The following is a 26280-nucleotide window of genomic DNA, read 5'->3' on the forward strand; positions in this document are numbered from 1 at the left end:
CACCGGTTCCCAGTGCCTCCATTCTCTCAGTAACTCAGGCTCAGGTGCTCTCTCTGCCCTGTACAGAGAGAACGAAACCTCGATTGTTTATGTCATCCACTGAGAATAAACCCAAGACTCTCTCAGGTCCTGCAAAACAGGATACCTGGGAGTGTTAAAATATATTCTATTTTTTAAATTTTAATTTTTTTTAATTGAAGTATAGTCAGTTACAATGTGTCAGTTTCTGGTGCACCGCATAATGCACCAGTCATACATATACATACATATATTCATTTTCATATTCTTTTCCACTAAAGGTTATTACAAGATATTGAACATAGTTTCTGTGCTATACAGAAGAAATTTGGGTTTTTTAATCAATTTTTATATATAGTGGCTAACATTTGCAGATCTCATACTGCCCTAAAACTTGCCTCTCCCTGAGGGCTCTGGCTTGGCGTACACTGCTCACTTACACAGTCAGGTCCAGCTTAGCCGGCGCTGGCCCACTCGAGCTAAGTCAGTGCGTCTGTACTCTGGCTCCTCCCGGCTACGTCCCTTGCCTACCTTCTCATGAAACAGCAGTTGGCATCTTTTTTCTGTAGAACTTTACCTGAGGTTCTGTTAGATATTCCTGGCCAGATGCCCATCTGTTTAAATAGTCTCCCTTTGAATGCGGAAGCGCCCTTTGTTTCCTGGCAGCCTGGTTTCCCTCTGCGCTGTGCTGGTGAGATGTGACTCGCCCGGCGTGACTCTAGCTGCCTGTGTCTTTGCACCTTGGGGGCTCATCAATTTTATGCTTCCTTAATTGACATCAATAACGTTGTCTGCGTTTATCAATACTTCCTGATTGCCAGGTTATAACAGTGGAGCTTCTGTCGTAAATCTTGCCCACAGATACCTTCAGACATTAGGGCTTAAGGTTCTGTCAATATTTTGATGTGCTATAAATTGTCTTTATGAGGATTTTTTTTTCCTATGCGGCAGAATTGAGTCAGTGTCACCATATAAAATTAAGTTAAAGAACCAAATCATTCCAGCGAAAATAGAAGAAAGCTATTACCCAGGCCGGTGCAGTTCATTCCCATAGAGTCCAGCGTCACTGTCCAAATGAATGCTAATGGGTCTCCCCTGAGGGTGGTGTGCTGGGCCGGGACTCCTTGGACCAAAGGAGAGCAAACATTCCGATAGAGAAGGAACTGTTAGCAACTCATTTTTCAGAAGAGGAAACTTGTTCAGGTCAAACAGTAAGCTTGCAAGGCTGGGTCAAACCCAGGACTGCTGGAGTCCATGGCTGGACTCTTGACCTTTCAGGAACAAACTTGACCAGACGCAAAGAGAGGGAGACCCAGGTTTCAAAGGGCTGAGTCCACATTGTGTGTTAAGCAGTGGGTGGGTCTAGAATGTGTGGCTTGGAAGAGATGAATGTAGAAGGCTCCCAGCTCTGACCTGCTCTCGGGTGAAGGGGGGTTACACAAGGTGTCTGTGCATCCAGATGGCAGAGGTGAGGCCAGTCCTCTGAGCTGGCGAGAGGCTGCATGGTGGAGCGGTTACAGGCGTGGACCCAGGAGCCACTCCGTCCCCAGCAAATCCTGGCTCAGCCACTCACTTGCTGCCGTCCTTGGGCAAGTCGCTTGGCCACTGCCTGTCCCGGTTTCCTCAGCGAAGATGGGAGTGTTGGCAGCACCTACCTCCCAAGGTCAAGAGGAGTCAGAGAGTTAATGCACGAAAAGTGCTGGTGACAGTGCCTGGTGCAGAGTGTGATACCAGGGTTTGCTGCCATCTCAGTGCAAAGTCAGACCAGGTGTGAGCGAGAGTCCTCTAAAAAGTCATTCAACATTTGTCCGTGATTTCTGCAAATATTTCTGCCATCTTTATGGGCCAGGCACTGTTCTAGACTCTAATAAAACTACCGTGTGAATCAATAAAACAGCCGTTCAGCATGTAAACAAGCCATTCTGGGATTATGAGCCCCCAGCCCTTTCCCTGATGTCATTGAAGGTGTCCAGGCGGAGGCTGACTGAGGTCCTTGTGCGAGGGGCTTCTTACTGTGGCTCTTAGAGTGTTCCCAGCCCCTCTGCAAAAGAAGGGTAATTTAAAGCAACCGGTGATTAAAACACCGACATGAACATTGCTCTACTGTAACACTATCCGTCATCCTCTGGCTGGCCCGGGTGAGCTGGGTGTCCCTCAGGAATTATGCAGGACAACCCTGTGAGGTACAAGAGAAAGGGACAGAGCTTCTGCTTACATTTTTTTATCTCATCTTTTAAAATACATACTTTTGTATATATTTTATAATTGCATAATTTGGTAACACAGGAGCACATGTGGATAATTTACAAATAAATATAAACATATTTTACTAATGAGGTAAACAGTTTAGAGGGCTTAAGGTCCACCACCGTAAGTGTTACAAAATGCCTGAGAATGTGATCATCCGAAGGGCCAGACACAGCCCTTGGGGCTCCCTCCCTGCGTGGGCTCCACCCAACCCCGGTCATTTGCAGGTAGAAGTGACAGCTCTTGACATGTCACTCATTTAAAGGCCTATAGGAGGCGAACCCCAAGAGGCTCAGCAAAGGAAATAGACCTCATGCCTCTGAAGAGGTGGATTGTAAGCTCATGTGTCGCCTTGGTAAATCTCAGGCTTCCGTTAGCTCTGCATTTTGACTGAAGTGATTTCTTGGTTTATTAGCATTGTGGGGGACACCAGCACTTTTCTGCGTGTTAATCTCATCTTCGTTTCCTATCGCCCATGATGTTTACTGTGACAGTATTGGTGAGGTTTGCAGTTTCACTTTGAAGAAGTTCGTTATTCGCCCGTCTAAACATGTGCTCCTCTCGTTGCCTGGTAGGAGCCTGAGACAGCTCAGGGGCCGACGTCACGGCTGGTCGTCCCGGCATGTTCTGTCTGAATGAAAAGTAGCCTATCCTGCTGCGGATGATTTTCTCCTTTTAAGCAATTATCTCACTCGAACTTAAGCAGCTTTTGTGAAAGGATGAATATCAACACTTTACTTGATTTCACCAACGTTGACATTAAGTTGCAGGCGTAACACCACCTCTGTAGACGTCAGGGGATGGCTTCTCAGAACAGGGACATGCTTCTGCCTTGTCACAGTGCCGTTCTCCCCGCTCAGAACTGAGCATCAGTGCCTGCTATCCAACACGCGGTCCCCGTTAACGCGCTCCAGCTACCCCACCTTCACTAATTGTTTCTAATCCAGAACCCGTGCCAAGATCAAGAACTGAATTTCGCAGTCATGTCTCTTAAGTCTCCTTTACCGTAGAAGAGTTCCTCTGCCTTTCTGTTTGACTTCCGTGATACTGACGTAGTCTAGACGGTTCCCCAGTCTGAAGCTGTCGGAGCACGTCTCTGTTGCCACACTCAGAGGAGACCCGTCAGCAGGACCCCTGCCTGGGGAGTCAGGTGTCCTCCCTTTGTGTCTCATCACTAGTCAGTGATGTCGATTTTGCTTTATTAGTTTGTGCCCAGTTTAGTCCTTTGTTGAAGTGGAGGAGTGGCATTTCTATTCCAAACACCCCATTTCTCTCTGTGATTAATAAATAATCTGTCCACCAGCGGCCTTTCACCCCATGGTTTTCAGACAGTGACGCACCTTGCCTGGATCAGTCACCTACGTGGTGGCTGCAAAATGCTGCTTTTTCTAATTCTCTTATCACCTTGTCGGCTTCTACGCATCATACGGGGCCCTTTTTAATGACGATAACCCTGAATTACAGTCAGGTACATTTCTTGCTCATCTGTCCTAGTTCTCCCAGTTTAACAAACTCGTAATCTTAGCCCAGCACTCAGTGAGAATATTCCCTGCTCCCCGCTCTGAGGTTTTTATCACGGAGTTATGTCCTACCCAGTGTCTCTGGGCTCTGCTGTTTCCAGTAGAGGCTTGGGGGTCAGTCTGATACCAGAAGGACTCAGAGTGCTTCCGTGAACTGCCTGTCAACAGTCATTCCCCCTCCCTGGACCATCGGCACGAGTGAAATGGAGGCTCCGGTTCCCCTTTGTAGCTACACTGGGGACAGCAGCCTGCCCCTGGGCTTGGAGCCTCTCTTTGCTCAGTGTATGGTGACCATTTCTCATGTGGCTCAGTTCTCTGGTGCCTCATGATTTTTTTTATGGCTTCCATTATTTGATTTTTAGAGCTTACCATGAATTATTTATTTTATCCCCAAATGTTGAAAATTACTTGGTTTCCTTTTTTTTTCTCTCCTATTACAGACATGTACATTCCTATTTTCTTCAGACAAATTCCTAAAATTAGAATTACTGTGTCAAAGAATATGGTTGTTTTTTGAGTGTATGAGGCAAGTTTTAACACAATGCCTTACATCTGATAGCACCCTCTCTCCAGAAATGTGTCTACCTGTACACACAGTTTTACTTAAGGTATCTGGGTTTCATGAAGCCATGGGCTCAGGTTCAGAAACTTCAGTTTGCAAAATTGAAATCTGAAAATTATCCAAGACCACATGCTCGAAACAGCATTCTCAGGCTTACTCTGATCACCCCCATCTGCAGTTTCAGACACAGCTTTAATTCTAGTAAGCACTTGTAAGAGCATTAGGAGCTCTTTTCCATTATTTGTTGATAGAAATGTTTATGATTGCATCTTAGATTTTCATTTCTCAAGAATAGCGTTGGAATATTTTGCATTTATAATCAGCTCCTAGAACTTCTCTTGTGTGTCTCAGTACACAGTGAACCCTTCACCTCTCGTAACCATAATTCACGTTTGTGCTCCAGAAATAAAACGCTAGTAACTGTAGGGTCATGGCCGATTTTAGAATTGCACTTGGGGTTTGAATTTTCCCTGGTCAGAGATACAGTTGCTCTAATTTAACTTATTTGTAATTTGGAGAACTGATCTTAGAACCTGGACTGAACAAGCCACTGCTCTGACATCTCTCTTCCATTTATACCTTGACGAGGGGCCCTAGATGTTACTCCTGGGACTCCAACCCAAGAGCATCCCGCAGTGAGGACGGCAACCCAGACATTTTTTCTTTTAACCTTTCTTTCAGCTGGGATGAATTGCCAGTAAATTCTTAGGAGCCTTTACTGAGGAAAGGTTGGGATTTTGAGGTCACTTAAATCAACAGCTGTCCTTTTGCCTCGCCATTAAGACACAAGAGTTTTACCTTTCACTGTCCGCTTCATTTCCTCCAAGTACTCATTTTGGGGAAGCTGAGACATGGCAGAGGGACTTTTTTTTTTTTTTACTGCATTATGTCCTAGGGAAGAGTCTGACCCAAAATATTTCCAAAGATGTCAGAGGAAGGTGACTGATATAAAATGATATTTTCTGAAATTAGACGTTTTCAGTCAAATGAGAGGTTGTCAAGTGATCGTACTATGAGTAGCTGCATGTGTATGTTTGCATGTGTATATTGGGGGGGTGGGGTGACTTTAATTAAATAAATAACATTCTATTAAATTTTCAGTGTCAGAGACTGTGAGAGCCATCCCATGCAACTGATTGTTCATTAAAATAGTTCAGAAGGACCTTGTTGTTTATCTGTTATATTTAGTAGCACAGGAAACTATATTCAGTATATTCTAATAACCTATCACGCAAACGAATATGAAAAAAGAATATATATATATATATCTAAATCACTGTGCTGCACACCAGAAACTAACGCCACATTGTATATAAACTATACTTCAATTTAAAAAAAAAAGATCAGAACAGAGATGGAGCTACTACAGATACCAATTGAATTTTCTTCCAAATGAACTTTTCCTAAGCAGAGTTACATTGTGCTAAAATACATCTATGTGTAAGGAAAGCATTTAAAGTGACAGTTAATTTAAAATGTTGAGCAGTCTTCGTTTGAGCCAAAATATTTTTTTTTAACTCAAGGAAATCAATTACTCTGAGTGTTTATTAAGGAATTTACCTCAACTCCAGTACTACTTACTCCGTGTGCTTTAGTGTATTGCTCCTAATTCCAGCGTAAACTCGGAACTGATTCCAGGAAAATCCTCTGAAAAAGTTAAAGCAAGGAAGAGTGTGACCCCTCTGTGTGGAATTTGAGGCAAGTTAGAAAGCAGGAGACTGAACTCAAATCTGGTTCTGCCATTAACTCACCAAGGACCTTGGGAAAATTTTGTGAACTCTTTGCTTCTGTTTAGTAAGTGGCAATGCCAACGTCAGTCTACTTTTCTAGCCCAGGGAGAACATTCTTTGGGTCAGATAAATTCTGCTGTGTAAAGAATTATTGAGCACAGTAGCAGTCTAATGAAAATGTCTCAATTTGGGGACAACAGTGATTAGATTCATAGATTAAGTGAAGCATGTATTGATTTCTTAGGTGATTTAGCCGCTTTTATGGTTCTTTTCTTTTTTGTACTTTTTGAGCTCTTTATGCTATAACCACTAACCGCTGTAGACAAATTTAAAATCTTTTGAAGGAAAGTGGTGATCATCAACAGAGTTGAGCTATAAGCAGCGCTTTGGTTTGCTCTGTCCGAGGTACCATACGGAGTAATGTAGCGCTCCGTGCTACCTAATGCCTAGGGGTTCGCAGTCGACATGAATCGATGTCAGAATATAGAGACTCATTGGTCCTTGCACAGCCATGGTAGATAGGGAGAGACTCTTTGTATCAGATCTGCTTTCAGATCCTAGGTTGTGATCTTAGGCTAATTTCTCTGAAATTAATTTTAACTTAATTTCTCTGAAACTCAGTAAAAATGGGGCTGTTGAGATTAAGATAGGATAATAATGTTTTATGATCTAAAAGCAGGAGTCAAGTGATAATTCCAGGTAACAGGGCACTGGAAAATTGGCATGAAAGAGTTCTTACAATGGTAATAAACCACATTTAGTGAGCCCTCGCTTTGCACCAAGCTCTGTGCTAAATGACTGACATGCACCATCTCATTTAATCTTACAACCAATACTGTGAGATGCGGAAACTAAAGTTCAGAGCAGTGAACTAACCCACTGTCACCCTAGTAAGTGAGAGGGGCAGGATGCACATCGGCTGAGAGCCCAGCCCTTAAGCGCCACTTGATACAATATCGTTATCGTGTGTTAAAATGAAGGGGTCAGAAAACACAACCAAGAACGCCCTGTGATTTATGAGTTAGATAACTTGATTTTTTTTAATTTACGTTTATTTGCTTGTAATTTTTTTATCAAGATAATACATTCTCAAGATAAAAGACTTAAAAGGCAAGAAGAAAGTTGTACTCACCCTCCTCTCCTGACTCTAAATCTCACTTTCCAGATTAAGATTCTTATGTATCCTTCCAGAAATTTCCAGCGCAGCTGGAGATAGTATATGGATGTATGTGGCTGCCATTACACTATAAATACTCTTTTTTTTAACATTTTTTATTGATTTATAATCATTTTACAATGTGTCAAATTCCAGTGTACAGTACAATTTTTCAGTTATACATGGACATATATATATTCATGGTCACATTTTTTTCTCTGTGAGCTGCCATAAGATCTTGTGTATATTTCCCTGTGCTGTACAGTATAATCTTGTTTATCTGTTCTACATTTTGAAATCCCAGTCTGTTCCTTCCCACCCTCCGCCCCCTTGGCAACCACAAGTTTGTATTCTATACTACTCAGCCATAAAAACCGACAACATAACACCATTTGCAACAACATGGATGCTCCTGGAGAATGCCATTCTAAGTGAAGTAAGCCAGAAGGAGAAAGAAAAATACCATATGAGATCGCTCATATATGGAATCTAAAAAAAAAAAAAAACAAACAAAGCATAAATACAAAACAGAAATAGACTTATAAACACTGTTTTATAGTCTCTTTTTTCCCACCTAACACAGTATGTCTTATACATTCTCATAAGTCAGAAGGTATTTTTCTTTTGAGCAACTGACTAGTATTCCACAGTATGGATATGTTGCGATTTAACTAACTGATCCCTTAATGATGGGCATCTCCGTGGATCTCAGCTCTTTGCCATCATGAAGCACGCAGGAGTAGACATGCTGACTGCTGTGTCTTGTTTAGGATAAATGCACAGAACTGAGTCAGACGGTGTGGACACTGAAAATGTTGGCAGACATCCCTACACTGCCCGGCAGCTCAGCGTCCCAGCAGTCCTGACTTCACCCACTCCCTTCAGTCCTGAGAATAGCAAACATTTTCCTCTTTATCATTCCAGTTTGTAAAAATGGTATCTTTTATTTTCATGCAATTTTTAAAGGTTACTTTCCATATATAGTTATTACAAAGTATTGACTGTATTCCTCGTGCTGTACGTACATCCTTGAGCCTGTCTTACACCCAGCGGTTTGTGCTCCCCTCCCCCACCCCTGTATCTCCCCTTCCCTCCCGCACACCAGTAACCTCCATATCTGTGAGTCGGCTGCTTTTATGTTATATTCACTGGTTTGTTGGGTTTTTTAGATTCCCCATATAAACGATATAATACAGTATTTATCTTTCTCTGTCTGACTGATTTCACTTAGCATAATGCCCTCCAAGTCCATCCATGGTGCTGCAAACGGCAGAATTTCATTCTATTTTATGGCTGCGTAGTGTTCCGTTGTATATAGACACCATGTCCTGTTTATCCACTCACCTGCTGGTGGACACTTAGGTTGTTTCCATGTCAAAGATGCTATCTGTTTAGTTATGGCTCAAGTTAAAGATATTTTATGCATATTAGCCATGTGTTTGTTTTCTGTATTAATCATTGTTTCATTGTTTCTTGTCGTATTTGTCACAAACACATTTTCCCCATTTGTCATTTACTTTTTGGCCTTGTTTACCAGTTTTTATACAGAAGGTTTAACTCTTATATAGTCACATTCTGTTTCTGTGTTAGCTTGGACTTTGCCTTGCCGCGGGCTCCCTCTGTGCCTGGTGTTGTATGGCGGACTTTATATCGCTTATCTCTGACAAAGTGCTGTGTGCTTGTGTTCACTTTTTATTTCGACCAAGAGCTATTCGAAGCCAAAACCCATGCCTTCCCAATGTGTGTTGGCCGGTCTCCGGAGGCTTAGACTGCCTGGAAGGCAGGCTGTGTTCTAGGAGGACCCCCCGTGTGCAGCCCTTGTCAGTACCTTTCCCCACAGCGGGCCAGCTCCACGCCCCCACCCCGAGCACCAAGCGGATGCAGTGCCTCTTCCTCCTTCACTCTGTCACCCTGTCATCTGGTCACCAGACAGCACTCACGCTTCATACCAGACTCTCACTGCAGCCTTGGGAACTCAGGTGAAGAGACAGACTCAGCCCTCTGGGAGCCAGGGGAGGAGACTGGTCATGAGGCAGAATAAGCACCTGGCCAGGACATGTTGAGGGGTAGTGACGGAGGGCAGGAGAGGGGCATTTTGAGGCAGGGCTTCCAGAAGCACCAGCCAAGGAGCAAGAAAGAGCTGCCAAGTGAAGGCAGGGGTGCCAATGCTGAGGGCAGAGACGTGCTCCAGGTGAGCCTGCGCCCGAGGCCCGTGGGAAGTCACAGCGCGCCCTGGGCCGTGTCCTGAGGGAGCCCTGGGGGGTCTCACTGGGGCTGGGACAGCATCATAGGTCTTCCGCGGTGCTCACGTGACGCCCCGCCCTTCTGCTGAATCCACGCTCATTGTCTGTTCCTTCCCCACCGCCCGGCAGATTGGGATGCAGGGACTGTGAGCAAAGTCCTAGTCCTTCTCCTTGTCCTTCAGAAAAAAAGCATGAACTGGAGTTATTTATATCTTGTTCATTTTCTTTAGGGAACCCAATCCATTTTCCAAACACCAGATGGCTTAAATTAGTTTATTAAAATGTTAATAAGTTTGATCTTTATAAAATATAAGCAAGTCCTTTTTGTTTTTGTAGGGTTTTTACAGCTTCTCCACAGAGTAAAATCAAGCTTTCACAGAAGCATAAACACTAGCTTGTTTAATACCTATTGCCTTTTAAAGGGGAAAAATAAAAATAAAATTGTTTTTTCCTTTAAAAAGAAGAGGAAAGAGGGGAGACGATCCCGTTATAATTTGACCCCTTTAGTGTGAAATGCCACGCTGGTCCCCACTTGTATCCTGCTTGGATTTTTGAAATTTGTTTAATACTCAGCACCTACAATGTGGACATTTAAGAACATACATGAAGAATCATACATCTTCAATTCGGGCCAGTCTGAAAACAAGAAGGTGGACTAAATTACCCCCTTAGCCCCTTCTAGAAAAGCTTCTGATGCACAAGAAAAGGAAGTAAGACTTCTGGTTCTTATTATTCTTAACATTCAAGCGGAGCTTTAAATGAGATCCAGGCTTTCTTATTTAGTTGTCAGATCCGTCTTTCTGCCTGTTTTATTCCTTTCCTCTCGCACAGTCAGAAGAGGAGAGATGACCACTTCCACCCACAGACTTGATGTAGCGACTCTGAACGGGGAGGGAGGGCGCGGGAGGAGAGAGAAGTGCGGTCTGGTGGGAAACTCGGAGCAGGGCGTTGTGCCGGCTGCGCAGCGCTGCAGAGGCAGGCGTGCGCTCCAGAAACTGCAACCTCCGGGGTCGCTTAGAGTTTTCATTTTAGTACACGTTGATCCATTTTGACGGGAAGCCTTTCTTTGCTATGTAACAGTTCCAAATGTAATAATAATTACAAAAACAACAACAATAAGAATGGCGCCCATGTGTTGTGTTTCTTAAGTGCCGGACACAGGTCGCCTGCTTTCCCTGACTGAGGTTGGAAAGGAGTGATGCAGCCCCCTCCCGCGAGTCTAGGTCAGTGCCCAGTGGAGACGAGGCCCCGTGCGGGGGCAGGAAGCACAGGCAGCCTCTGGTTCATGCCTCACAGGAAAGGGCGGGGACTGCAGGGCAGCGGAGTTCATTTCTGCCTTCCTGGAGCCATTAGCCCTGGGTTACCAGCCAGAGACCCAGTTCCCAGATGCCCTTCTAAATCTGCGCACGGGCTGTAGGTTATCTTTCTCCACGCAGAGACTGAGCCGAGGAGGAAGGCAGAGGGAGAGAGAAGCCTTCAGTATTGAGCTAACGTGCGTCCCAGGCACTCACCCTTCAGCTCTAAGATTTACATTTTCATGGTAGTTTCTACAACTGTGTGTGGCAAATGCTAATTATAAAAATAAAACATACGTGCAGACTAGGTCTTTTGACAACAAAATCTCTGTATAACATAAAATATTCCCCCCTCGTGGGTTATGGCCGCCTTAAGAATGGATACATTTCAACTAAAGAATATAGAAGTTCCCTCAACGCCATCAGCGCCAAACAAGGTCCAGTCTGGCTGGTGATGTAAGGTGCTACGCGGCCACACAGGTTACTGTCCTCTGCACACCGACCGAAAGAAGAGCCAAAGCCGAGGTCACATCTCAGACGCACGTGCTCAGGCTTGTCGCCCTGAGCACCCAGAGGCTCCTGGTAGAGCCGTGACCCCAGACCGCTGACGACAAAGGAGACGCACACGGCGTGCCTCTGCGGCCTTGGCTGCCTTTTCATATCCAGGGGCTGATGGCCGTGGCTAAGTTTATTCTCAGTTTAATAATCACTGTATCCAGCTTATACATCCAGTAAATAAAGCTTGAAAATGGATTTTTGCTAAACATGTAAGCATTGGTTAAAAGCTAAATTATTTTCTTAACCAATGTAAAAAGCAGTTCCTAAACTCATATAGCTGCTGCTTTTAAACTCTCCAGACACCTTAGAAAATAGCTAAAATAACAGAAAAATAGTCATTACAAAACCAATTACAGCACTCACACACAAACCTTGTCAATGCTTTTGGTTTAATTCGTCTTTGTTATTTCTACACAGCATCCTAGGGGTTCAGAACTGTCACATTAATTGATTAATACTTGTCCCAGTTTTGATAATAAAAAGAATACCCGAGGCTGGTTACGGGGTCTGACTCCCGGTCAGGGCGCTGGCCACTAACCTGAGCCGCCTTGCTGTGGGCAGAGTTCACTTGTTGTGTCAGTGCGACTTTGCGTGTGTTGCTTTGTTCAGCGGGAATGCTGTTAGCAGCAGGGAGCAAGGAGGACCCACGTGAGGGAAGAAGTGTTCTCTTGAGACTCCAGCATCGTATCTTCTAGGTACGTCCAGCAGATAGGTGAAAATGCAGACCTGGAGTTCAGAGACTCCTTAGGGCAGCAGGCCTGAGTTTGGACGTCTTCTGATAAGAGATGAAACCCTGAGACTGGGCCGTGTTGCCTGGAGGGAGAGGGCAGAGAGAGGAGAGGCCAGAAGATGCCTGTGTCCCGGGACTTGGAGCTCAGCAGGAAGCCTTCTGGAAGAGGTGGGTGGGGCCACTCGGAATCCCAGAGCAACTTTGCTGGAGAGAACAGACTCCGCAGAGCAAGCTTGGGGCCCAGAGGCAGAGGCACCGAATGCAGAAGAGAAGGTGGGCAGTAACGAGCAGGAGAGAACGGGCACCTGTTGGAGCACCAGGGGCCAGGTAGGCGGGTCCATTGGGCCGTTTTGTTTTTGTGAGGGTGTGAAGGTTTCCTTATGTTTGTTCACTAAGAGGAAGGAGCCAGTGCAGAAGGAATCACTGAACACACGCTGAAGAGGAGGGAGAGCTTAACGGAGCAGCCTCTGCGAGCAGACAGGGAAAGTGCGTTTTCCTAAAGGAGCCTCAGGTGCTGTTGGGGGTGGGTGGGGGACAGTAGATGAAAAGACATCAGGACCGTCCTGAGGCGACGGAGGGGCCGCTGAAGAACCTCACCTTTCTTTTTTCCCACTTGGTCATTCATCTTTCAACCTGGTTTGTGTTTGGGGCTATAAAAAAACTTAGTTATGTAATGACATATATCAACAGTTTTTTGTAATTTTATATTTCTTGACATGAAAATCCATTCATCGTTCATCATGAGAATTCATCCAGTTCTTTCAAGAAATCTACAGAGCAAAACTCCCTGCACACAGCTTGGCTTACAGATCTGAGAGGCCGCGGGTGTCTGAGGACGCTGGCAGGGCCCTGCAGCTGCGGCTGTGGAGAGCTGAGGCCTCGTCCTGCGTGGGCACAGCCACCTCTGTGCACCAGAGACGGCAAGTTTAAAGGCAAATAACGTACTTCAGGAGCAGAAAGGGAAAGAGGTTGGTGCCGTCATTCCCAGGCCGGGCTTGGCGAGGAGAATGCAGCGTGGAAGTCAGGTGGAGCGGGGTACCCACGCCAGCATCCCTGCCATGACTGGTCACCAGCTCCATCTGGGCAGAGCAGCCCTGAAGCGGGAGGGGCAGCTGGGTTCGGAGAGTGGGAGGGACGGACGGACGGGAGCCTGCATGAGGAGGAGGAGCAGCAAGCTCAGGGCCAACAGGCTGGGAAGAGCGGAAGGGTGGAGCCTACATCTGGGTCTGGGGCTTGGATACGTCAGTGAGATCCTAAGGGTAGGGAGACAGTGCGTCGTTAGATATGAGGATGATGTGGATGAGCCAGCGGGTGTGAAAAGTCCATCAGCACAGATGCCAGAACCCCTCCAGCTGCTGCCAGAGGAACGAGTGGACAGGTAGACTGAGCTGGGTCCACCGACAGCAAAGGAAGGCCGTCGGCACACAGCAGCTACAAGTTTGGGAAGTCAGGACAGCCACCGTGTACAGCTGCTCCGCCACCCACGGGGGCCACGTGGAGGTGGAGTGAGCCGGCGGGGTGAACTTCAGACGGATCTGAGGTTCCACGGGGGCCTCTGGGGTTCCGGGCCCTTCCGGCTCATGGGAACCGCCCCCTGGAAGACGCTGGCTCTCAGCTCAGCCCAGTGAGCAAATGTGCTTACTGAGCTAAATCATCACTTGTGGTTTTGTCTTGACACTTTGCTTGTTTGTTTCTACCGAAGAACCTGATGTGTGGCCAGTGGCAAAGATGCCTCATTAGCCTGTGTGGCTGCCATAATGAGACTCCATCTGGCATGGTCACATCTTCAGTGATTAAGCACAGCCAGACACTCGCGGCCAGCAGGGCCGTAGCCAGAGCGTCTTGTGAGCCCGGTAGGGCAAGGTCTTACAGAATTCAGCCTGTAGGGCGAGTCTTCGCAAAATTGAAACATAGAACCACCATATGACCCGGCAGTGCCACTTCTCATTGGATGTCCGGAAGAATGGAAAGCAGAGACTCAGGGAGGTATCTGGGCACCTGTGTTCATAGCAGCGTTATTCACAACAGCCAAAAGGTGAAAACAACCTAAATGTCGACGGAAGGATAAACGGATAAACAAATGTGGTGTATGCAGTGGAAAAGTATTCAGCTTTCGAAAGGAGTGACATTCTGACGTGTACTGGCACAGGGTGAACCTTGAAGACATTCTCTGAATGAAATAAGCCAGTCACAAAAGGACAATGACTCTCTTATTATGATTCCACTTATATGACACATCTAGAGTAGTCACACTTGTAGACACAAAAGGTACAGTGATGTTTGCTAGGAGAGTGGGGAGTTGCTGTTTCAATTTGGGAGGACAGGAAGGGTTCTGGGGACAGATGGGGTGATGGTTGCACCACACTGTGAGTGTGCATAATGCCGCTGAACTGTACGCTTAGTGTTTAAGTGATATATTTTATGCATAAGACAATTTTATAAAAATATAATAAATTCTAAACAAATGATGCCAGTGATGCATTTTATTTTACATATGTTTTATTGCAATGAGGGGAAAACCAGCTTTGACTCTGACTTTGGGTTATTGAGGGATTTTTCCTCCTTTTCTGTTTACAGTTGTGCATTTAATTCTCAGTGAGAAAAAGATCAAGAAAAGCAAGATCTCTGTATCATTTTCTAATCTTTACAGGAGTTTATGACGATACACACACGTGTGTGTCCACAGATGGAAATGCATGCTTTCTGCTGCTTCCAAAAGGCCAATCAGAGCTGCCAGTAAACACCCTTCCTTAAAAGGAACTTGCCTTATTTTAACCCTTTGCAGCAGGGAGGGAAGCCAGAGAAAACTCTTTCAATCCCACCCATTTTATTCGTTTCTTCTCCTTTTCTCTCTGGGTCAGAAAAGGTAGTGTGTGTGAAAGCCTTTCAAAGCCGTGATGCTCTCTGTAAATGAAAAGCACCAAAGGGTGGGCACCCATCTCCAGCCTCCCCTCCGCATCCAGGCCTGACGCCCCCCAGATGGCGACACAGGACCCTCACCCTTCCCTCTATTCAGGAAAAAAACTTTGAAAAGGAAATCTTCGTTTAAACTGTCATGTGTTAACCACTTTGATAATCTTTTCCCCTTTTCCTGCTCTGGATCTTAGACTCCCTGTGTCGCTGGGGTCAGAGCCGCATCCCTTTGCATCTTGGGAATGGGGCCGCCAGGCTTTGGCGCCTCCCTCAGGACTCTGCAGAGACTTAGTTCCCCGCCTCCGCTTCTCTTGTCACTTTGCCACAACACTGCACAGTCCAGGGAGAGCCTTTTCCTTTGGGGACCATGAAGTGGGCGTGATGGGCTGGTGGACCCAGGGCTCCTCTCTGCCACCCAAACCACCTGTTTCCCCAGCCCTGCCTGTGTGCACATTTGGTCCCCTCTGTAACCTGTCTACTCCTCTGTTAGAGTCTTGGCCACGTTTCCTGAGGGACAGCAACATGTGTTACTACTTTATGTTGCACTCATCATTCCAGGGAAAGGTGAGGGATGAAAGGAAGCAGTTATTGGTCTAAATTCCAGCTGACTCTTCAGTCGGTTGAAGGGTTCCACTCAGCAAGCCTGATTTTCATAAAATTACCGGGAGTTGCCAGCAGATCTCATCAGTCTTAACTGACCACTTGTCTGGGGATGTTTGGGTGTGTGTTGTAGGAAGAGAGAGAATTCCTCACAGCCCAGCTTTCGGAAAACGTGCGCCCCTGAGGGCACAGGGACAAGCTTTCGTGTGTATCTGATGCACGCGTCCTAACGGAACGTGCCGGAGCCTCTGTGTTCCGGGAGGGTCACGCAGGCGCCATCAGCGAAAGCCGAGGAAGCAGAAGTGCGGGTGCTGAGGGCGCAGGAGACAGGCGGCCCTGGGCATGGCGTCTGCGCGCAGCAGGAAGTCTGAGTGCAGGTGATGTCTGTAGCCGCTTCGGTGCGTTAGACCCTGGAGCAGATCGCTGACTGTCCTTATGGGAGTGTAAATGGTAATGATACTCCATGTGTACTGTGGGCTGAATGCTTGTGCCCCCTCCCCAAATTCATATATGGAAACCCTGACGCCTGTACGACAATATTAGGTGGGGCCTTTGGAGGGGATTGGGATTAGATGAGGCGTGTGGGTGGAGCCCTCGTGAGTGTGATCAGTGCCCTGGTAGGAGTCCCACGACAGAGTCAGGACACAGAGGGGGTCTCACCAGAGGCTTCCAGCCTCCAGAACCATGAGAAACAGGTGTCTTGTTGAGAAGCAGCCCCGTGGACTGAGAGTGTCCGTGGCAGTGAAGAGGCAGAGGCAGACCTGGTGCCCAGATGGGCTGTGGAGTTCACCGGCAGGACCACATGACTGAATGTGGACTGCAGCTTGTGTTGGGAAGCCCAGTGTTGATTTTTTCCATCTCTGTCATTTCACAGGAGCTACATAAAATATCTCCTGTACATGACCTTTAAAAAAAAAACAACTTTTTTTCCTATTTTCAGTTTGTTTGGACTTTACTGAAAATAACATTGAGGGTTACATTTGTTTAGGTTTTTCTTCTCATTCTGAAGCAATGAATAGTAATGTGGATAGTGAATTCATTCATTTACTTCTTCCCCTTTGGAAATCGTCAGGGAAGGGAATTAATTCATTCCACCCATTACGGAGATAATTTGAGTCACTAATGACATGTGTACTTTCCTGTGACTGTTACACATCAGGTTTTTAAAAAAGAAAGAATTCCCGGTAGGCCAGCTTTGGAATGCATTCCCTTGGATTAAAAGTTAGCGTTGAAATCAGTTAAATGTAGCACATTCAGTAAAGGATGCTGGCTGTGGGAGGAAGGCCAGGCCACAGCCCTGAGGGGACTCCGGGCTCCCCACAAGGCCCGGCGACCTGCTCCCGGCTCGCTCACAGCGGTGCTTGTCCCAGCACCTCTGACGCCCGGCCCTGGGCCAGCACTGCGCCTTTCCTCCTTGATTCAGGTTGTCTCTAATGCTGTCCCATCGCTACTTTTCTCCCAGTCCTGCATCCTCTAGGCATTAGGGAAAAGACGCTTTGCACCAGTACCCATGATTACTGTGACAGGAAGACGTGAGCCAGGCAAAGACCAAGGTTGTGTCCTTCTCGCATTGCCCAGGCTGGTGCTTTGCATCAGACTGAGGTGCAGGGAAGTAGCAGGGCTGTGAAACAGGAAGCCAAGATGGAAAAGCTAAGTATTTCCAGTCCCTTTTACGACACCGTGGATTGCTGAAATACCAAATCTGTCCACATTTAAATGTCCGTTTAAGAAACATCCATAGAAATAATTTTTGTATTTTTTTATTCCCACACACACTGCAGAAAACAAAGAATTTACATTTAGAGGCTTTATTTTTTATTTTAAGAAGCCATGCTTAGGAATCACAACACTGAGTTTTTAAAGAACCACATGAGGATTTCTGCATCCAAGTGTTGCTCTTCAAATTACTCACCTTGAGGGGCCTGTTCACGCCAATAAGCTTCCTTTTCAGAATTGCGTTCAGTTTGAGTGTCCAATGCACGTACAAAAATTGAGTAATATCTTGGCCCTTCTTTATACTTGACTCTGAATCACTTTTAACTGTTTCCAAAAGGTAAATCTGCCCTCGAAGGATGAAACTTTGCTGACACAGACAACATGCAAAAGAGTGTAGAGTTATTCATTCAATAAATATTGAGCATCTCCTGTTGCCAAGTGTTCTGCTAGACACCAGGGATGTGAGATGAGTAGACAGTTTCAGTCCTCACTGTTAAGCTGCTGGGAATCTTAGGGGAAGACAGACATTCTCGCAGTGAAATGCGCAGTGAACAGTGGTGGCAGTGTGGGTGCAACCGGGGCCCAGGGTGCGGAGTGCTTCTCGGGAACGTTTTGAACAGAGACGCCAGCCCAGCAGGCATTGTCGTCTCCCAGAGTGAGTGTGAGGTCTAGTGTGTGTCTTGAAAACTGTCTTCATTTCCCACAAATCCCTCATCTCTCTACAAATACAGTCAACCTGGCCTGCTTGCAGTACCAGGAAAAGACACCGCTGTGGTGGGACCGCCTGTCCCGTAGCCCCACAAACTAGTCAAGGAAGATAAGTTACAGCATCTTTGGCTCTCGTTGGATTTTGTATTTTTGTTAGTCGTTGAAATAACCCAGTGCCATAAGGACATGTTTGACAGCCATGGCTAAAATGGTTGAAGAAAAGGCTTAAATAAAATATTCCTCGAGTCAGAAGAGCAGGACAGGATCAGCAGGTCGTAGCACGACAGTGTGGGAGCTGGATCCGGAGGGCAGTCAGACGGGCCTCCTCCGCTCAGATAGCGACTGTGTTGGCACCAGAGAGCTCGGGTCTCCCTGCGTCACGCTCTTAAAGCGGCAGGCGGTGCTTGAAAAGAAATCACCCTGGAGAAGAAGGCAAGAGGTTTTTGGAGGTGATTTAGTTCCAAGTAAAGACATGCTTTACTAGGAAAACTTCTCTCTGAGCTCCTTAAGAAGACATCACCTGTGCCATATAAGGGGAGCCATCAGAGAGTGTATTAACCCGCAGAGAAATGTAAAGCTAAAATTTGCTAAAATCATCTGTGATTTTTCTTTTCTGCTCAAAGGAACATTTCTGGGCCCTTTCGCTCCCTCCCCTTTGGAGACGGCCCACACTCTGTCTGTGGAGTGTGTACCCACTTCTACCTTAACCTGAGCACCCAACTCCCACAGCGCTTTCCTTGCCTTTCTCTTGCCTTACACCTATGCAGTATGTATCTCTCTAAATAAATCTACCTTTACATACATACACACATACATACAATGAAATAAAATAAAATAAACATTTCTTTGGTGGTCACACCTGTCCAGAGCCCAGCTCTCTTAAACACACAAAGAAATGGAGATCTTGGTGATCCTCCTTCATTTACTGAATTAGCACTTTTCCACGTTTCTCCTTCCTCTTGCCGTTCACAAGTGTGACACACATTCACAGCATTTACACAGCAGGGGGTGTTTAAGATATTTTCAAAGAGCCAGCAACCCTAAACAAAATGAGTGTTGCCAAGATGAGTCGCTTGCAGCGGTGAAGAGGCACGTTCCTGTGTGCGGCGCTGCTTGTGTGTGACCATGTGCTGAGGGGTTAGACCTAGTCCTGACTCCGCGCCGCCATGGGTAAAATCGTATTCTCCCACTCCGAGCAATCTGAGGTCCACATTCACCAAAACCTTGAACCCCTGTGAAACAGGTAATCAGCTGTCACCACTTGTTTTCAAGATGAAGATGGAAAACTCGTTTCCAAAGGAAGATCCTTCGATCAGAACATCAGCAAACTTCTTGGGTGCTTTAACCCACGGGCACAGAACAGCCAAGAAGGATTCCTCAACTGCACTGCTTGGAGCGGAGGCTGTGAAAACTGCCTGGGTGACCTCCTTCCGTCGGTTCCTGAGGAGGAGAGGAGCAGACTGCAGACTGCTGAGTATTCAATTTGAAAATCTTGGAGAAGGCTTAGAACCCAGCAGGGGCTAGCAGACAGGAGGATTTGTCGCACGGAAGAAGCCATTTCAGAGATTTTCTTAGTATCCACAGGCCCCGTTCCGACTGTCTCCCACCACCAGAACGTCACAGCCAAGACAACCACCCTTGTGATTACATGCCTGCACCCTGTGCATCAGGACTCCTGACGGTGCCCTGGAAGTGGCTTGTCTGATCCGTGGTGTCAGTCTTGACTGGGAAGACAGCTGCGGGGGGTGATGCCATTGGCTGGAGTTAGAGTCACCCGGAGGCTTCCTCCCAGCAGGTCTGGTGCCTGGGCGGGGACCAGCCACGACCGTTGGACGGAATGTCTGCATGTGGCCTCTTCACTTGGCCGGGGCTCCCCGATACCGTCACAGCCTCATCTTCACAGGCTGCTCTCAGAGCTGCAGAGCATGGGACACAGCAGCGCAGCCTCTCAGGACCTCGCCTTGAAAGTCACGTGGCATCACTGCCACCAGATTCCGTTGGTCAGAGGAGTCACAAGTTCAGATTCGAGGGGTGGGATCCCAGAACCCCCCGGTTCTCAGTAGAGGGTGGCTCAGAATTGGTGACCGTATTCTAAAACAGCCACAGGCCGCTTCACCTTAGTATTGCGACAGCCGTTTGTCCTGGAATTTTCAGAAGAATCCTATTACAATTCTCTTACTGTACTCTAATTAGGTTCTCTCACTGTGTTCCCCGCCATCCAGTCCAAGAAGCAAGGGCCCTGGGGCTCCACCTACATCTCATTTCCTCTCAGATCACCGGGTCAGGCAGGAGGGAGAGGGGGACCAGGCGTATGTGAACACGCGGGTGGCCGCAGCTTGACTGAAAGCTTGCGCATCTAAGGCACAGCGGTTAGTTCCCACTGAGGGTGGGAGTGAAGTCTTTGTATTTTCAGATCTTCCCATTTTAATGTGAAAATGGGTTTTCAAGCATTGGCCCGCGTTGTTTTATTAAGCACTTGCTGTGAGCCAGCCAAACACACTTGCTGGCTGCACCTCGTTTTCGACCTCTCGATCCTCCTGGGGTCTGGGCTCACGCTGCCGTCTGTGCGCTGGCTCCGGACCCCTCTCGTAAAGGCCCAAAAGCCATTGAACAAGGCAACAGTGAAGACTGCACATTCACATTTACGCACAGAAGTCTCCACACTGGGATCTGGAATGCCCCTCCTTCAAATACTGCATACTTCAAATAATAGTTGCAAGACTCTAGCTGAGAATCGAGGTTCTTCTCAGTAAGTGAAGGCATCCTTCCTCCCTCTACAGTCAGCAGGAAGTGGTGGCATCTTAGTGCGTTAATTATGTGGGTGACGGATAAAAAGCCCACTGGCCAAGGAGCAGACCTTTAATGATTAGCCGGATAAAAGTGAAGAAGGACTGGCTTATATTTTATGTTCTCAACTCTTCTCAATGTTTATTAAAATTTAATCTTGTCCTAAGCACATGTCTGTTTGAAATAGAGAGGGAGGAAAAACATATATGTACCTCAATTTAGTATTTGGGACTTAAAATTACCAATTATAACTATAAAGACAAAAAAAGTATAGGAAAACAGAAAGACCAAGAAAAGACTTAAGGAATCTAAGCTTTATTTTTCTTCCTGCCCTCCTCGAACTAATCATTGAGTTTATAAATGACTCCCTCCCACTGAGAAGAAATGCCCTCGTGACCCCAGGTGGGATGGAGCGCACTGCATAAGCTTCATTTTCTTTCTTGTAGCTTAGGTCTTGGTGCAGACTTCCCAGCGCGGTGTCCGTCCCTCGAGTTCTATTCATTATCGCCTCTGGGGGAGCCAGGAGTGGGGGGGGACGGATATACACCTCGTTTTAACCACAGTTGATTTCAGAGGTGACACTGGCCTTAGCACCACGGCTCATGCCTCAGACAGAGTGAGACTGGCTGTTTTCTCTGGGTGGTGAAATTCTAATGATTTTTTCAATGCTCTGTAGAGCTTTTGTTGTTTCGTTTCATGGATCAACGTAAAAACGCATAGTGAGGTCTAAACGCAGGCCACTGCTTTTGGGAGATTTTATTCCTCCTTTACCCTATCTTTTATTAAAGAAAAATAAAAGAGAGAAATCAGGAAAATTTCCAGAGAATCTGCGGTGGAAAACATCAGGTCTGACAGTAGAGAGCGGCAGAGGAGGCCCTTCCTGCAGGTTGCGTCCTGAGTCACAGGGCCCTGGACAGGGCCACCAGAACCTTCCTCCTTGACCCCCCTGACCCCGACCTCGGAGTAGAGCCGTCAGTCTACAGCTGCTAGTGTCCCCTCCCGGGACCCCTTACCTCACAGCAGCTGGCCTGCCAGGAACCTGCCCGCCCGCCCCAGACAACTTGGTGTGGAACGCACTCTGGAAGCAGGTCACTGTGCCTTAAAAGCTGGTTCTTTGCTTAAAGATACAACTCTCCCAAATGAACTTCTCTTTTGTGTACATATTTCAACATGTGCCCTCCACTCAGAAAAATTGGCCGTAGAGGGTGACTAGACCATAACAGGCACTCAGTAAAGAGTAATTTATAAATGAAAAACGCTTAAAATATGACATGACATATGACTGAAGGGAAGGACAGCAGTTTTAAACATCATATGTAACTGTGAAGTGCAGCTCCTGTGATGCAGCTACTCCCTGCTCTGTGACTGGTTCAGACGCACGATGCTTCAGCCGTATACATTTTGGGTACCTTCCTGAATGTGCTGCCGCCAGGTTAGAGCCTTGGGTCAGTGCAGGGAGGGTCTTGCAGACAGAAGGTTCCAGTTCCTTGAGCAGCGCCCAGAGCATCGCTCCGTGTAAAGCGTGTGACAGTGTTGATATGTCTAATTGCTGTGTCGGTATTAAAAAACGTGTGATGGCACACAGCACGAGAAATTTCATTACATCTCTGGCAAATTCATGTTGAAAGAAGGAACAGATGGTTGAAAACAGCCATAAAATATTCTCTGACATGTCTGCAAAAATCATTAGACAGTAGTTAGAGAGATGTTATTAATGGATCAGATTCACTTGGGGCGTCATGTTTCTGTAATGCACATTAAAGCAATGATGCTTCTGGTATTTTTAATGTCATCAGGGCCAGAGACAAACATGTCTTCCTATGTAATTAGAAAACAGATTTATCGGCAGTAAAGGAGCTGCTGTGCGGCTCGGCTCCACATCCTCGGGGAGCTGATTGTTTCGTCTGCTCACACCAAGGAGCGGAACGTCCCGGGGCTGGCCCTGAAGGGCACTGAGACACACCAGGTTGTTTCAGTGATATATTCTGTGGAGACAGGGAACAGGTCGAATTTTTATTTCTGAAAATCATCAAAAGCCCATTTTGAAAGCCAGAGATAACTAACCAATGTGTGAACTATGAATGGATAATTTGAACCTCCCAATGCTTAAACACGTCCTTTAAGATGAACACAAACGTCAGCATTTGACCTTGTGAGCGTGAGAATGATTTTGGGTCTGTGTCATGTCTGAGTCACATACAGCATATCTGTAAGGCGGCAGGGAGCTCTTTAGGCCAGGTACAGCCATGGTGCGGTCCCCACTCCGCAGAGCGGAACCTGCAGCCCTGCAGGTCCAGGGTGTCAGCGTCACGAGATGATCAGTGTCTGCGGGATGATGCTCCCCTTAGGGAGTCTCCCATTGCAGAACAGGATGGGGCAGAGGAACAAGTCCAGCATCTAAGTCAAAGGAACGGAGGTGTTTATGGAGCTGGAATCATTGTTCCTGAGAGTCGCGGGCCTCCTCTCGCTCAGAGTGTCTGCAGACGCTCCCCCCTTGGCCTCCCTTTGCCCAGGCTTCCTGCTATCAGCCGCCCTCCAGACCCAGCTCTTCGGCGCGGGAGCAGCCCGAGCTCCAGCGTGCTCTCCCGGCATGAGGGAGGGCCTGGGTTTGCAGCACACATTCTCACTTGTCTCCTTTTATCTCAGCTGCCAGCCTATGGCTTCCAGGTAGGCCTGTAACCACGTAGTTGGTGGGTCTCCAGAGCCCCTCTGGGGAGTGGGCAAGGGCTCCTTCATGCAGCTGAGCTCATGGTGTGTGGACCAGGAGTGCTTTTTCTGCAGCACGCAACAAAGGCACACAGCGGTGCTGACAGCATCCCTGCACGGCTGGGTGGGCCTTGCAGGTAGACTTGTGGACTCTGTTCCAGTGGAGTGGTGATTTATGCGTCCTGGACTAGAAGCGGGGCACTTCTGCGTAGGTTTCCCCCCGTTCATAACTCTTATCCCTTTAATCTAAAAATTATCATTATTAAATAATGTAAACATGCTGTATAAATTGGCCACGTTTGATAAAAGCACAGGGGATGGGGCAGGGGAGAAGCAGCATTTGAGTGTTTTGCTGGACAAGGAGAGAGGGTAGGAGCTAGAGAAGGGTGTGGTGTTGATGAATGATTAGGGGTTTGTTGGCATTGGGAGGTTGGTTCATGGGAAGTATTCCTTTTATTATTACATGGATAATCCTGCTCGGCTTGAGTCAAGACCGCAATCAAAGCACCTCAGTGGCCTTGGAGCTGCTTTTCCCACTGTGCCGAGGCTGGACAACTGGTCTGTAGCCCCACTCATTGCGGAATACAGGCTCCCACCCTCCCACCCGGGGAGCCTGGCCAGGGTGCAGGGGAAACCGCACAGCCCGTCTGACAAGTGCCGCTTTCACAGCGGCCTGGAAACAGGGCGCAGCCCACGGCGCGCCCTGTCCACAGGGCAAGACCTGTGGCCTCCGCTGAACTGCCAGACAGAGAACTCAGGGTGATTCTCTTAAATCAAGTTAGTAAACTACAGGAACACACAGACAACTAAACACAATTGGGAAAACAATATATAAACAAAAGGAAAATTTTCATAAAGAAACAGAACATCTAAAACACACACATACACACACACACACACACACAAATCCTAGAGCTGAAAAATATCATAACTGAAGAATTTAACAGAGTGCTTCAGAACCAGACTTGATCATGCAGAATCAATGACCTGGAGGATAAGGTAACAGAAATTATCCAGCCAGAGGAGTAAAAAGTAAAAAGATCAGAAAAGAGTAAAGAAAGCCTACAGGACTTATGGGACATGGTGAAGAGAAACAATATTCACATTATGAGAATTCTAGGAAGAGAAGAGAAAAAGAAAAGGACAGAAAGTATGTTTAAAGCAATCATAGCTAAAAACTTCTCAAACCTGGGGGTGGAAACAGACATCCAGATCCAGGCAGACCAAAGGACCCCAAGTAAGTCTCACCCAAGTGGGGCTACTCGGAGACACGTTACAATTAAATTGTCAAAAAGCAAAGACAGAAAGAACTTTAAGGCAGGAAGAGGACAAAAGAGAAGTTATATACATGGGGACCCCCTACGACTGTCGGTGGATTTCTCAACAGAAACTTAAGGCTAGAAGAGAATGGGTGACATACTCAAAATACTGAAAGAAAAAAAAAGGATCAGCTGAGAATACTTTACCCAGTGAAGCTGTCCTCCAGAAATGGAGGGTTAGAGACCTTCCCAAACAAAGAAATCTAAGGGGATTCACCATCACTAGACCTGCCTCACAAGAAATACTGAAGGGAGTTCTTTGGAAATAGATGGACACTAGTCAACATCATAAAAACATAAGCGGGCAGTGCAAAACTCACTGGTCGTGTTAAATACATAGTCAAGGTTAGACCCTGTTAGGGCCATTGCCCTTGCTCCCCCAGCCTGTGCTTCACTGGCTGGTGGCGCCGCCCTTCAGTGTAGACCAGTAAGCCCACCTGGATTGGGCCTTGATGCCGCTGGAACCTCTGCTTCGCACTGGGAGTTTGCAGTGCCGCCTTGTGACTCTGAGTCGGCCTCTGGACAAATGTTTTCATCTGTGGAGTAAAGCTCTTTTAAGAGCCTGTGCTGACAGAGGTACCAACTGCTTATATGATGTCGCTGAGGAGAGACGGAAAGCTTTTTCCTTGAACTCGTAATTGGAGGCTTTGATTCTGTTAGGCCTGAAGGTAGAGAATACTGCACTGTAAAGGAATGCGAGCTTATTTCAGCTGCAGATCAAGACGTACTGACTTTAGCAGGTTCCCTGACGTGCTCCCAAAGAAGACAGAAGACCTACAGGCAGCTGTGATTGTGGCAGGGGAGGACTTGCTAGGCGTTAGAGCAGATTGTGGCATCTGCGAGCACTTTGTCCCAAACAACTCACATCATTCCTTTGCCAGTTATTATGATCCAGCAGGAATCTCTCGTCTACCTGCTCCAACCAGGAAAGCACAAATTTCATGTAGACACTGGAAGGGAAGGTGATTGGTGTGACAGTATTTCTGTTGGACAGCCTTGCAATCAGGATACAGCCGGCCTCAAGTGGAACCTTACAAATCAGGTTTTGGAGCACGGGTCAGTACTTCCAATACCTGCGGTGGATCTGGCGGTGTGACTGTAAACAGACTGTTGTCTCATCAGAACTGGCCCATCAGCCAGCAGTCGCAGCTGGGCCTCTGCCTCGTTAGCCATGACTTACTGCTCAGTAAGAACGGTTCGCCTTAGTTTACAGGAGTCTAAGCCTCTCCATGGAAAGCCCCTGGTTTTAAAAATGTTAATGTTTAGGAAATCCAGGTAACATTATAAATGACAGATCTCAGTTTTACAGTGGGGGTAGGGGGAAATGGGGAATCATTATTTTTAAGAAAGTAAATAAGCTCCATTGTGTTCAGTTGGAAAGCTAATGTGAAATATCCAGCATGGATTATTCTTATGGTATTAATCCTTCCATTTATCCTAGAAAATTGTTTTTAATTTTGAAGCTGAGGAAG

At 46.8% G+C, this 26280-nt stretch overlaps 1 protein-coding gene and 1 pseudogene across 2 annotated transcripts in view; both read left to right on the forward strand.

Moving 5' to 3' along the window:
* LYRM4 (LYR motif containing 4) overlaps positions 1-26280 on the forward strand; it is a 106909-nt gene that overhangs the window by 40294 nt on the left and 40335 nt on the right. The gene's annotated exons all lie outside the window — the stretch shown is intronic.
* Positions 24642-25904, forward strand: LOC102536541 (thiamine pyrophosphokinase 1 pseudogene; annotated as a pseudogene).

This window comes from Vicugna pacos, chromosome 20, assembly GCF_048564905.1.
Source record: "Vicugna pacos chromosome 20, VicPac4, whole genome shotgun sequence".
NCBI lineage: Eukaryota > Metazoa > Chordata > Mammalia > Artiodactyla > Camelidae > Vicugna > Vicugna pacos.